Source organism: Triticum dicoccoides, chromosome 7B, assembly GCF_002162155.2.
Source record: "Triticum dicoccoides isolate Atlit2015 ecotype Zavitan chromosome 7B, WEW_v2.0, whole genome shotgun sequence".
In the NCBI taxonomy this organism is placed as follows: Eukaryota; Viridiplantae; Streptophyta; class Magnoliopsida; order Poales; family Poaceae; genus Triticum; species Triticum dicoccoides.
In genome coordinates this window covers 732,827,394-732,838,661 of record NC_041393.1, presented here as the reverse complement: position 1 = coordinate 732,838,661, position 11,268 = coordinate 732,827,394, and positions in this window count along the sequence as shown.

The following is an 11,268-nucleotide window of genomic DNA, read 5'->3' as shown; positions in this document are numbered from 1 at the left end:
ATTTTTTCATTGAATCTAGGCCAATGTTCTTTTTCCTTTGAAATATAAAGGATCGATTCCTATCCTATATAGGAATAGAAATCCATTCTACAAACGAAAGGGCTTCACATAAATTTTTTCTATAAAGTTTCTATCCTTTACAATTCCTACAGCATTCCTATGAACCAACCAAAGGAGGCCTTAGCTTAGCAGCAGGGTTGCATTGGTTGGACTTGGATCGCTGTTGCTCTACAGGCCGCTGCTAAGGACCCTGTCGATGTCGAGGCGGATCGACGATCCATCGCTGTGCTTGGTCCCATGGAACCCAAGGGGTCTTATCGTGTAAATTCCATGGACTTATCCCCAGCCGCCGGAATTATTTGTAGATGAAGGTGACTCCCGGATTTTTAGATTCAACCGGTTGCCGCCTGGCCATTCCGTTGCAGCTGACGCGGATGAAAAAACCTGTTACGATCGAGCTGCCGCCTGCGCTCGTGGCGGCAGGGGCTGCCGCCGGCGAGTCAGGCGGCATGTGCCACGTGTTGCCCGCCGTGCCTACCGCCACGGTGCAAGTTCTTTTTGTCACTTCATTTTAAAGGTGGTCTTTTCTAGCAATTCGACTCGACTGGGGTTCTTTTGGACAAAAGATCACTACCTCATGCACTTCGTGACAATGGTATTCTTTTTCGAAATATCATACGAACATTTGATTTTAGTATATGTCCAGTGTCCTAATTTTAAATACTCGATTTTATATTTGCAACTCCAGGTCCTTCTACTATTGCTGGTGAAGAAACAATGGCCTAGAATTAAGCAAGTCTTCATTAGTTTGATACCAAACAATGTTTGCAAAAATGCACTTTGTTAAATTATTTGTTTTATCAATTTTTCTCTCGTGATAATAATGAATTTATATTTCATCTTTAATGCGAATTTGTGGCATACTTCTAGAACACGTTGGTGTGCATATCATTTGACGTTATTTTTAGTCAGTTAGTTTTAGCCCTAGGCTTTGAGAAATCCTGGCTCCGCCTCTGCTAAGAATGAAATTTTTAATATTGCATCCATACTTGATAGTCCTATCATCTTTTTGAATTCTCCAAATTAACTATACCAAAGAAGTTTACTTTTATTAAGGATTATATTGATGGGGTGTGTTTCTCTTATGCTCATGATGCTTTTAATATAATTTTTTTTTCATGTGCAAGCTGCTCCTACTTGCAATTATTATGAGACAGGGACCCCATCTGCCCCTCTCTATGTATCTAATCCACTAAAATTGCAAGAAATTTCCTACACTATGTATTGGTTTTTACTTTGTGTTCATCAACTGTTCTATTATGACAAGCCACTGCATAGGAAGAGGGTTAGACTTCGTTGTTACATGATCTATGTTACTTTGCTCACTGCTAAGATCCAAATCGTTATTAATTTAGTGCTTTTCAGCCTAGCTATATGGCTTTAAAGAAAGCGTTGCCTGGGAGGTAAGCCGAAAGTTTTAGAGAGTCTTTTTATTCTTTTATGTGGCTTTAATTTTTTAAATTAAGTAAATAAATAGAAACTTAAAGCTTTTTCAGGAAGGTAACTAATTGAAAATGTGTGCATTGGAGAAGTGGGGGTTGACCTTAAACATTTGCGTGCATGCCCAAGGGGACAATGTAAATCTTTGTATGGAAGCTTGTCAACCAAAAATATTTGTCCGAAAAAGATTGTTTGTTGTCACCAAAAAATTATATCAATTCAACAGGATGTGATAAAAGCATATGATTTTACCACAATGCACATACGTGAGTTCTCTGTTACGTGTTAATATTTATCTGGAGGAAGTGGCCAAGAAGTTGAGATTGTCACCGGTCACTAGTAGAAAAGGGGCTGAGGGAGTCCCGGATTAGGGGGTGTCTGGATAGCCGAACTATCATCATCGGCCGGACTCCAATACTATGAAGATACAAGATTGAAGACTTCGTCCCGTGTCCGGATGGGACTTTCCTTGGCGTGGAAGGCAAGCTTGGCGATACGGATATGTAGATCTCCTACCATTGTAACCGACTCTGTGTAACCCTAGCCCTCTCCGGTGTCTATATAAACCGGATGGTTTTAGTCCGTAGGACAGAACAACAATCATACCATAGGCTAGCTTCTAGGGTTTAGCCTCCTTGATCTCGTGGTAGATCTACTCTTGTAATACCCACATCATCAATATCAATCAAGCAGGACGTAGGGTTTTACCTCCATCAAGAGGGCCCGAACCTGGGCAAAACATCGTGTCCCTTGTCTCCTGTTACCATCCGCCTAGACGCACAGTTCGGGACCCCCTACCCGAGATCCGCCGGTTTTGACACCGACGTTGGTGCTTTCATTGAGAGTTCCTCTGTGCCGTCGCAATCAGGAAGGATGCCACTTCCCGTCTTTAAAGACGGTACCATTGCAAAGGGGCTTTGTCCGCCGGTCAGGCTATCCGGCTAGGTGGGTTTCTTATGACCGCCTGTTCGGCCACCGCTTCGTCGATGACCTCTCGGGTCATCAAAAGCGATCTTCGCGTCAACTCGGAATTCACCGAACAGCTGGATCCGATGGAGCTCTCTTCCATAAACGAGCTCCTGGATCACATCGCCGCCCTGGGAGTCGCTACAGACTACGATCAGATTGGGCTTAAAACCGATCTGAGAGAGATTAATTCTCCCCAGGCTACCCACCACGTTGCTGTGGTAGAAGAACAACGCCGCGACTCTTCTTCTATATTAAAGACCAGTTATGTCCGGATTCCCGATCCCTCCATGCCGGATTCCCGCGGAGGGACGGACGTCAATCGAGTACTGAACCTAAAGTTAGGCAGCGGACTAGATTCGTTGGACGACGTCCAGCAATCCAAGCTTCCAAATGCAGAAACTCCTCGGCCTTTGAGCCTCAGAGTGGGCGAGGCTCCAAATTTAATTCCACCCACCCACCCAAACACGAGCGATCTCTCTCAAATATGGCAAGAGCCCGATGAAACAGTACATCATTACTGGGCCAGATTCCTCCTGGTTATGGACAGGATAAAGGACTGCCGTGAGGAAAGCGCAATCTCTATTTTCTGCAACAATTGCACGGACAAGGGAATCATGAACGCCATAAGTCGTCGCGAAGTTACGCGCTTCGCTGACCTGGCGACCATAGTACGAAAATATTGTGCGATGGAGAGTGCCTGGAAAACCGAAACCAGATTTTGGGACAATCCGGCCCTGAACACAACCCTAGTCCGGAATAAAAGGGTGCACCATGCTCAAGCACCTGGGTCAAAAATCAAAAAGCAAAAACCCCCTAAAGGGTACGGAACCGTACTGGAGGGATGGCTCAGCGGACCCTGTACAGAGGGCGCCACTCCAACACATAGCCTTCGAGCATGTTGGATACCACGGCAGGTGGCCAAAAGTGGCGAAAGTCTTCTAGCCCCGGAAAACCAGCCCAACAGTACCAGTACGGTATTAACATTCTTCGAGACTTTCGCATTAAATAATATGCGGAAACGAACAATCCGCAGCCTCGCCGAAGTCTACCAAGTAGCAACAACAAATCTACAGCGACACGGCTATCACCTTCAATGCCAGCGACGAACCTAAATTCCGAATAGCCCGAGCACCAGCCGCATTGGTCCTCAGTCCAATAGTGGACGGATTTCATCTTACCAAGGTACTCATGGATGGCGGTAGCGGATTAAACCTCATCTACGAGGAAACCCTCCAAAAATGGAAATAGATAGGAGCCGCATTGAGCGAAGCAGCACAACCTTTAGAGGAATAATCCCTAGTCGGGAAGTACGCTGCACAGGAAAAATCACACTAGATGTGGTGTTCGGTTCGCCGGACAACTACTGGTCCGAGGAGGTCACGTTCCAAGTGGCCCCGTTCAGCAGCGGATATCATGCTCTATTAGGGCGAGAGGCATTCACAATTTTCCAAGCTGTACCCATTTACGGGTACATGAAGCTTAAAATGCCCGGGCCCAATGGAATCATCACTCTGGTTAGTGATCCGGACATAGCACTCCGCGTTGAAAATAAGACAGCCGCACTAGCCCTAGAGGCACTATCCAAAGCCCTAGCGGCAGAAGAACTCACTGCACTGCACTCCACGGTGAATAGGGATGATGTGATACTCGATAAAAGATCTAAGTCCACCTCTTTTAAACCAGCAGACGAAATAGTCAAATTCCAAGTCCATCCAACGGACCCCACAAAGACGGCCTCCATTGGGGCATAATTAAACCCTGATGTAGAAGCCGCACTACGAGAATTCCTTCGGGAAAATTGGGACATTTTTGCCTGGCACCCTTCAGATATGCCAGGAATCCCACGCAGGCTGGCAGAGCACAGCCTAAATATCCTAAAAGGATTCAAGCCAGTCAAACAGGCTCTTCGACGATTTTCCGAACCCAAAATACAGGCAATGGGAGAGGAGCTAGCCAAACTATTAGAAGCCGGATTCATCAGAGATATAAAACATCCGGACTGGCTAGCGAACCTGGTAATGGTACCAAAAAAGGACAAATCCTGGCGCCTCTGTGTCGATTTTAAAGACCTTAATAAGGCCTATCCAAAGGATCCTTTCCCCCTTCCCCGCATCAACCAAATCATCAATGCTACCGCGGGGCACGATTCATTGTGTTTCCTCGACGCATACTCCGGATACCATCAAATCAAAATGGCGGAAACAGACCTGGCCGCAACGGCATTCATTACTCCATACGGACCATTCTGCTTCAACACAATGCCCTTCGGACTCAAAAACGCCGGCGCAATATATCAGCGCATGATTCAGACATGTCTGGCTACCCAGATCGGCAAAATAGTGGAGGCATACGTAGACGATGTGGTCGTTAAGACCAAACACGTCGAAACTCTAGTAGACGATTTGAGGCTCACATTCGACAACCTCCGAGCATATGACATTAAGCTCAACCCGGAAAAATGCGTTTTCGGCGTGCCAGCCGGAAAGCTCTTGGGCTTCATTGTATCCGGTAGAGGAATTGAAGCAAACCCAGCCAAGATCCAAGCTCTGTCACAATAGGATATCCCAAAAGACCTCAAACAAATACAAAAACTGACTGGATGCGTGGCGGCTCTAAGCCGCTTCATCTCCCATTTGGGAGAAAAGGCATTACCTCTCTACCGCCTCCTCCGGCGCACCGAACACTTCGAGTGGACGGATGCTGCCACAGCTGGACTCGAAGAAATAAAGGCCATATTAGCAACAAATCCGGTCCTGGCCGCACCCAACCTAGGCGAACCAATGTTATTATATATCGCGGCAACACATCAAGTTGTAAGCGCAGTGCTCGTCGTCGAACGAGAAACAGAAGGACACAAATTCCCTCTTCAAAAACTAGTGTACTACGTATCAACTGTCTTAACTCCATGCAAGTCCCGGTATCCACATTATCAAAAGATGCGTACGCGGTGTTCATGGCATCCCGGAAGCTGCGACACTACTTTCAAGAGTGCTCGATAACAGTGGCCTCCGAAGTACCTCTCAACGACATTATAAACAACCGCGACGCGACGGGCAGGATTGCAAAATGGGCCATTGAGATCTTACCATTTGACATAACCTACAAACCAAGGCGAGCTATAAAGTCGCAAGTTTTGGCTGACTTCATCGCCGAATGGACCGAAGCCGAACTCCCTAAAGAGTACGACGCATACTCCAATTGGATCAAGCATTTCGACGGCTCCAAAATGTTGGTCTGCTTGGGGACTGGTGTCGTATTGACGTCCCCAACCGGAGACGCAGTCCAATACGTACTTCAGATAATGTACACGGACTCCAACAATGCAGCCGAATATGAGGCCCTTCTACATGGTCTCCGGATGGCAATCTCCATGGGTATTCAACGCCTAGAGGTGCGTGGGGATTCAAACCTCGCAATATCCCAAGTAAATGGAGACTTTGACGCCAAGGATCCGAAAATGGCAGCCTATCGTAACGCCGTCTTAAAAATGTCAGCTCGGTTCGAAGGACTCGAATTCCACCATGTAGCCCGGGATAATAACCAGGCAGCCGACGTGTTGGTGCGCATCAGCGCAAAACGCGACGCCGTCCCTCCAAACATCTTCCTTGAGCGGCTCTTTAAGCCATCCGTCTTATGGGAAGGGGAGTCCGGAAATAACAACCCGGAACCGACCGCGCCACCCAACACGGAACATTCTGACACAGTCGGTGGCTCAGCCAATGAAATAACACTCTCGGCCCACGAAATAATGGCAGTAATTGCCCCGTGGACGGAACCATTCCTAGCCTACTTAACTAGGCAGGAACTTCCCGAAGACCAAAATGAGGCCCGCTGCATAGTTCGGCAATCTAAAGCCTACAAGGTCCATGAGGGAGAACTTTATAAGAAAAGCACAACCGGAGTCCTTCAAAGGTGCATCTCCGAATAGGAAGGGCGAAATCTCCTGGCTGAAATTCACGCCGGACTCGGCGGGCACCACGCCGCAGCCCGAGCCCTTGTAGGCAAGGCCTTCCGTACAGGATTTTATTGGCCGACTGCCCGGGCAGATGCTCAGGACATAGTCCAACGATGCGTCGGTTGCCAGCTCTTTGCTAATCAAAGCCACATGCCACCCACCGCCCTCAAAACTATACCCATCACCTAGCCATTCGCGGTCTGGGGGCTTGACATGGTTGGACCCCTTGAAGGGGGAACCCACAAGCAAAAATACCTATTGGTCATGGTGGACAAATTCACCAAATGGATAGAAGCCAAGCCAGTTAAAACATCGTTATAGACTTCATATCCGGGGTAGTACATCGTTATGGCGTCCCCCACAGCATCATCACTGATAACGGCACGAATTTCACGGCCGACGAGGTTAAACTCTGATGCAAAAACATGGGCATCAGGCTCGATTACGCTTTAGTCTATCACACCCAAACTAACGGTCAAGTCGAACGAGCAAATGGTCTAATGATGAGCGGCATCAAACCCAGATTCGTGCGGTCCCTCACGGAATCTAACACGCACTGGGTAGAGGAGCTCGACTCCGTACTCTGGGGGCTGCGGACCACGCCGAACCACACTACCGGATTCACACCATTTTTATGGTGTACGGCGCAGAGGCAGTTTTGCCCTGCGATATAATTCATGACTCTCCTCGCGTGCGCATGTACGAAGAAAGAGAAGCCGAGTTGGATCGGCAGGACAGTCTGGATGCCTTAGAGGAGGAGCGGGACGTGGCAAAAGCTCGTTCCGCATTCTATCAGCAGCAGGCTCGAAGATATCGAAGCAGAGAAGTACGGGCCAAAACTTACAATGTTGGCGAGCTAGTTCTACGCCTGCCGGACAAGAAAAAGGACAAACTTAAGCCTAAATGGGAAGGTCCCTTCATCATCGACCAAGTCCTGACCGGCGGAGCATACCGTCTACGTAACGCATCTAACAACCGACTTGAGCCGAACCCATGGAACGCAGCCCGTCTCCGAAGATTCTACGCCTAGCGCCGGACTCAGAGTTCGTCTCCTTCCTCCGTCCACCTTTTATATTTTCGCTGTCTTTTGTTCCCCTCTCCCCCCCTTTTTTTAATAAAAGCCTTTGAGGGCTGATCTGCACATTGTTCGCACACAGTTGATGTGCTACTCGCACTCATTATACCTGGGGGCTTCTTTAACAGAAGCTTATTTATACGGGCTTCATGCCCACCACATGTGTCATACTTCCGCATGTACCTTTTATTCACCATTATATGCATCGATATGACTTAAGTTTTGGCCAAACTGGGTTTCCTAGCTCCTCTGCTTACCCCTACGTTCCCGACTGTTCGGCTAGGAGGTAAAGGGAGCACCTCTGCGATTGTTACTGCCGGGTCAGCCGCATGTGTACCTCAGACTGGGTGAAGCCGAAAGCTAGCGTTCTTAAGGGAATATTCGGTCGGTGACTTGAAAGATGATTTATTACTTATTTATTTATCTGCCCCCAGATGCTTTTTCTTCTCTCTTCGCAGTCCGGACATGCACTTTAGGGCATGCCTCCCAGGGAAAGGAACCCCTAACGGAACTATTCTCCCTGGAAGATGTTTCTTACTAACCATGTAATATAACATAACTAGTTGGGCACTTGTCTGATAAAGCACTAATGACCCCTATGCCTGGTCTCCATGCATGCCCCGGTTTTTATATAACCGCGAGGGTATTCGTACACACTCCGGACTGTTGGGTCCCGAGGTTGAAGCGAAAAGGTCCGCAAAGACAAACTATCTACAATCCGGCTAGAAGGCATTTTACATGTCATTTTAAAATTACATTGTCAAACTGACTGATTGAACTCCTCTTCAATCCCATCTAACAGGCTGTCTAGTTTACAGTCCCGTTGGGAATATTTCGCTGCCAACTCTACTTGGTCGTACATTAGGCTCACAGGGATCTCCTTCCCATCGGGCCCCACAGGTCCGACCTCGGCCATGTGGTTTGGATTAGCCTTCGTGTACCGCGTCTTCACCATGGCCCAGGCCTCCCTGGCGCCTTGACGGCAGGCCGATGTCTTCCACAGACGGAAGCGCTGCCGTACTCCCTGAAGCTTCTCAGCAAGCCCTCCAAGACCCTCGGGTAGGGAGACGGACGGCCATAAGGCCTGAACGACGCCGCTCATCGCCTGCCGAATAAGTTCGTGCAGTTGCAGCAGCTCGGGAAGAAGGTCATCCGTGGAACCTGGCATTTCCTCCGCCGGACGGCCCGTGAGCACACCTACAGACATATTTCTGTCAATCGACTTCCTCGCTGAACTCTTTTTTTCAAAAGAGTTTGCTCAAGCACTTACTGTAAATGCCGCGACGTAGCCGCTGATTCTCCTTTACGGAGTCAGACAGCTGGACCCGAACATCTTTTAGTTCTTCGCCCAGCTGGGTGTTAGCATCCTGGAGTTTGTTTCTCTCCTGCTGCACCCTCATAAGCACCTTCTCGTCGGCCTTCAGCTGGCGCAGCAGATGTTGCTTGTCCGGTTCCAGTCCAGCACCCTCTGCAATATTATTGTCAGACTTACGCACACGCCGCACTTCATAAACTACTTATCTTTTCAAAGTATGTATTACCAGAGGGGGTCTCTGTGGCTCCCCCTGTGGCGGCTAGCGCGGCCTCAAGTTGGGCCTTGCACTCTTGAAGCTCCTGGGACAGACAGGTATTCTTCTCCGTAAGATCATGCATAACAAATGATCCTTAAATCAGTTATTTTAACTATTTTAAGTCTCGGGGGCTACTGGCATATATAACTATTAAAATTCTTCACCCGTATGTCTTTCACATACTGCTCCGTGGCTCTGGTTAGACCATCTCGAGCGGCACGGAGGTGCGCATCTCCCGCGTTAAAGGCATTCAGTGCCTTCGGAGAGAAACACGCGTCACGAAGAACCGTCCGGCGGCGCCTGTGATTCATGGCGCTCTCCACCTCAGACCTGGTAGCAGACAGCCTGTCGGCATCCTCCGTTGGAGGAGAATCCGGCTCAGGCCTTGTGTTCGCCTCCCCTTCCAGACCAGGCGTTGGAGCATGGCTGGCGGAGGCTTGATTGGCAACCTCTCCGGACACTGTCCGGCGAGCGCTCTTTCTCCTGGAAAAATCATGAGCGTTAATATACCTCCTAGGAACCTTTCCCTTAAAAACGGCGGTGCGTCGTACCGTTGCGGCGATGTTTCGATTCGCGCCGCACTCCTCTTCCGCCTGCTGGGCCGAACTGACCCTTGTTGGTCAGCCGCCACGGGTTCGGCTTCCCGCCTTAAAGGCGCCTCCTGCGGAGCACCATTGGTATACGGTGATCAGAAATGAGCATGGACCAAGTAATGGTGTCAGGGCTCCGGTCGTAGTCAGCTGGGAAGCCGGAGATAAACCGGGGTAGTCAGCCGTAATGGCGACTAGAGCATTGTCCATGCTAAGTTGGTGGAACACCCCGTCAATCAGCTCCACCTCTATGTCCGGATCCTCTTCGGAGGCCGGATCAAGGGATCGTCCCGGATCCTCGGGCTCTGGAGTCAGGCTTTGGATGCCCTCCACGTCCCGGCGCAGCTCCTGCGTCAAAATCACAAAGTGGGACACTTGAGTTTGGAAATATGGATCGGATAGATAAACGTCCGCTTACCCAGCTCCGAGGGTTATTCATGGAGAATCCATTCAATGGACTCGTGTGGAGGAAGTCCTCCTTCTCCCCTTTGTACAAGCCGGACAGGATCTTCACCAGATCGGCGGCCGATCCCGGCCCCTTGCGGCCATGACGGGTGGCGTCATCCTCCCCGTTGAAATCCCACATGGGGTGGCCCCTATATTGGACTTTAATGTTCAGATACAAACTATTCGTCCCCCCAGACTCTCTGCAGGTTTTCATGTACCAATTATGGAATCTCCGCATCATCATTATTAGAGATTTTTCATCTTTAACGAGAGGCTTCCCGTACTCGTATCTGTGTTCGTCCACCTCCATGAAATTAGGAAGTTGATCGTCAGACAGGTAATCTTGTAGATTGCCATAACCGGCCACCATCCCCGGAGCATTAGCGACGATGTTGCCGGTAGACACATTGAGCGGGGGGCACGATTGGTTTGCTTGTTCGCCGAGCTGGTCAATTTTTTCGTGGCTGCTCGTTCTCTTGACCTTTGATGTCTGACAGTACTTCCCGACCGTTCCGCTTGGAGATATGTCTGTTCAGTAATGCGCTCATAGTTGGTTCTCTGCGGAGACTTTGCTAGTTTCCTCAGGGCATCGAGAGTGCGCTTTGCTTTCACGGGATCTACCTTCTCCTTTGGAGGTGGATGTCTCTTTGCTTTCACCCCTTCAAAGAACTCCTTCATGTGGGTCCGCACGATCGTCGTGTTTCTTGCTTGGTCCTCTCGTACGGTAACTTCTCTAGAGGCTTGAGAGGTGGATCGTATATGTATTGCCTCCCACCTCTGGTTGTGCTGCTAGACGCCAGAGCAGACGGAGCGGCTGCGGCGGCTGTCTTCTTTCGTGCTTGCTTACGAGGCGGAGGAGAAGGAGTACGACGCGCTGGAGCAGCCGGGTCGGCGGCGGGTCTCTTTCGCCCTTGCTGGCGAGGCGGAGAAGGAGGAGGCTGCTGGCTGCTCGGGCGCGCCGGCGCAGGCGGAGAAGGAGGCGGAGTGCCGCCACGCGCCGAAGAAGGAGGCCCAGTGCACTGATCATCACTCGCCGGAGGAGGAGGCAGTGGAGGAGGCGGAGTGCCCTGACTCGCCGGAGGAGGAGGAGGAGGCGGAGGCATCCAGTTTGGAAGGTTGATGAGCTCCTTCCGCCATAGGCATGGAGTCTTCAGAGCAGAA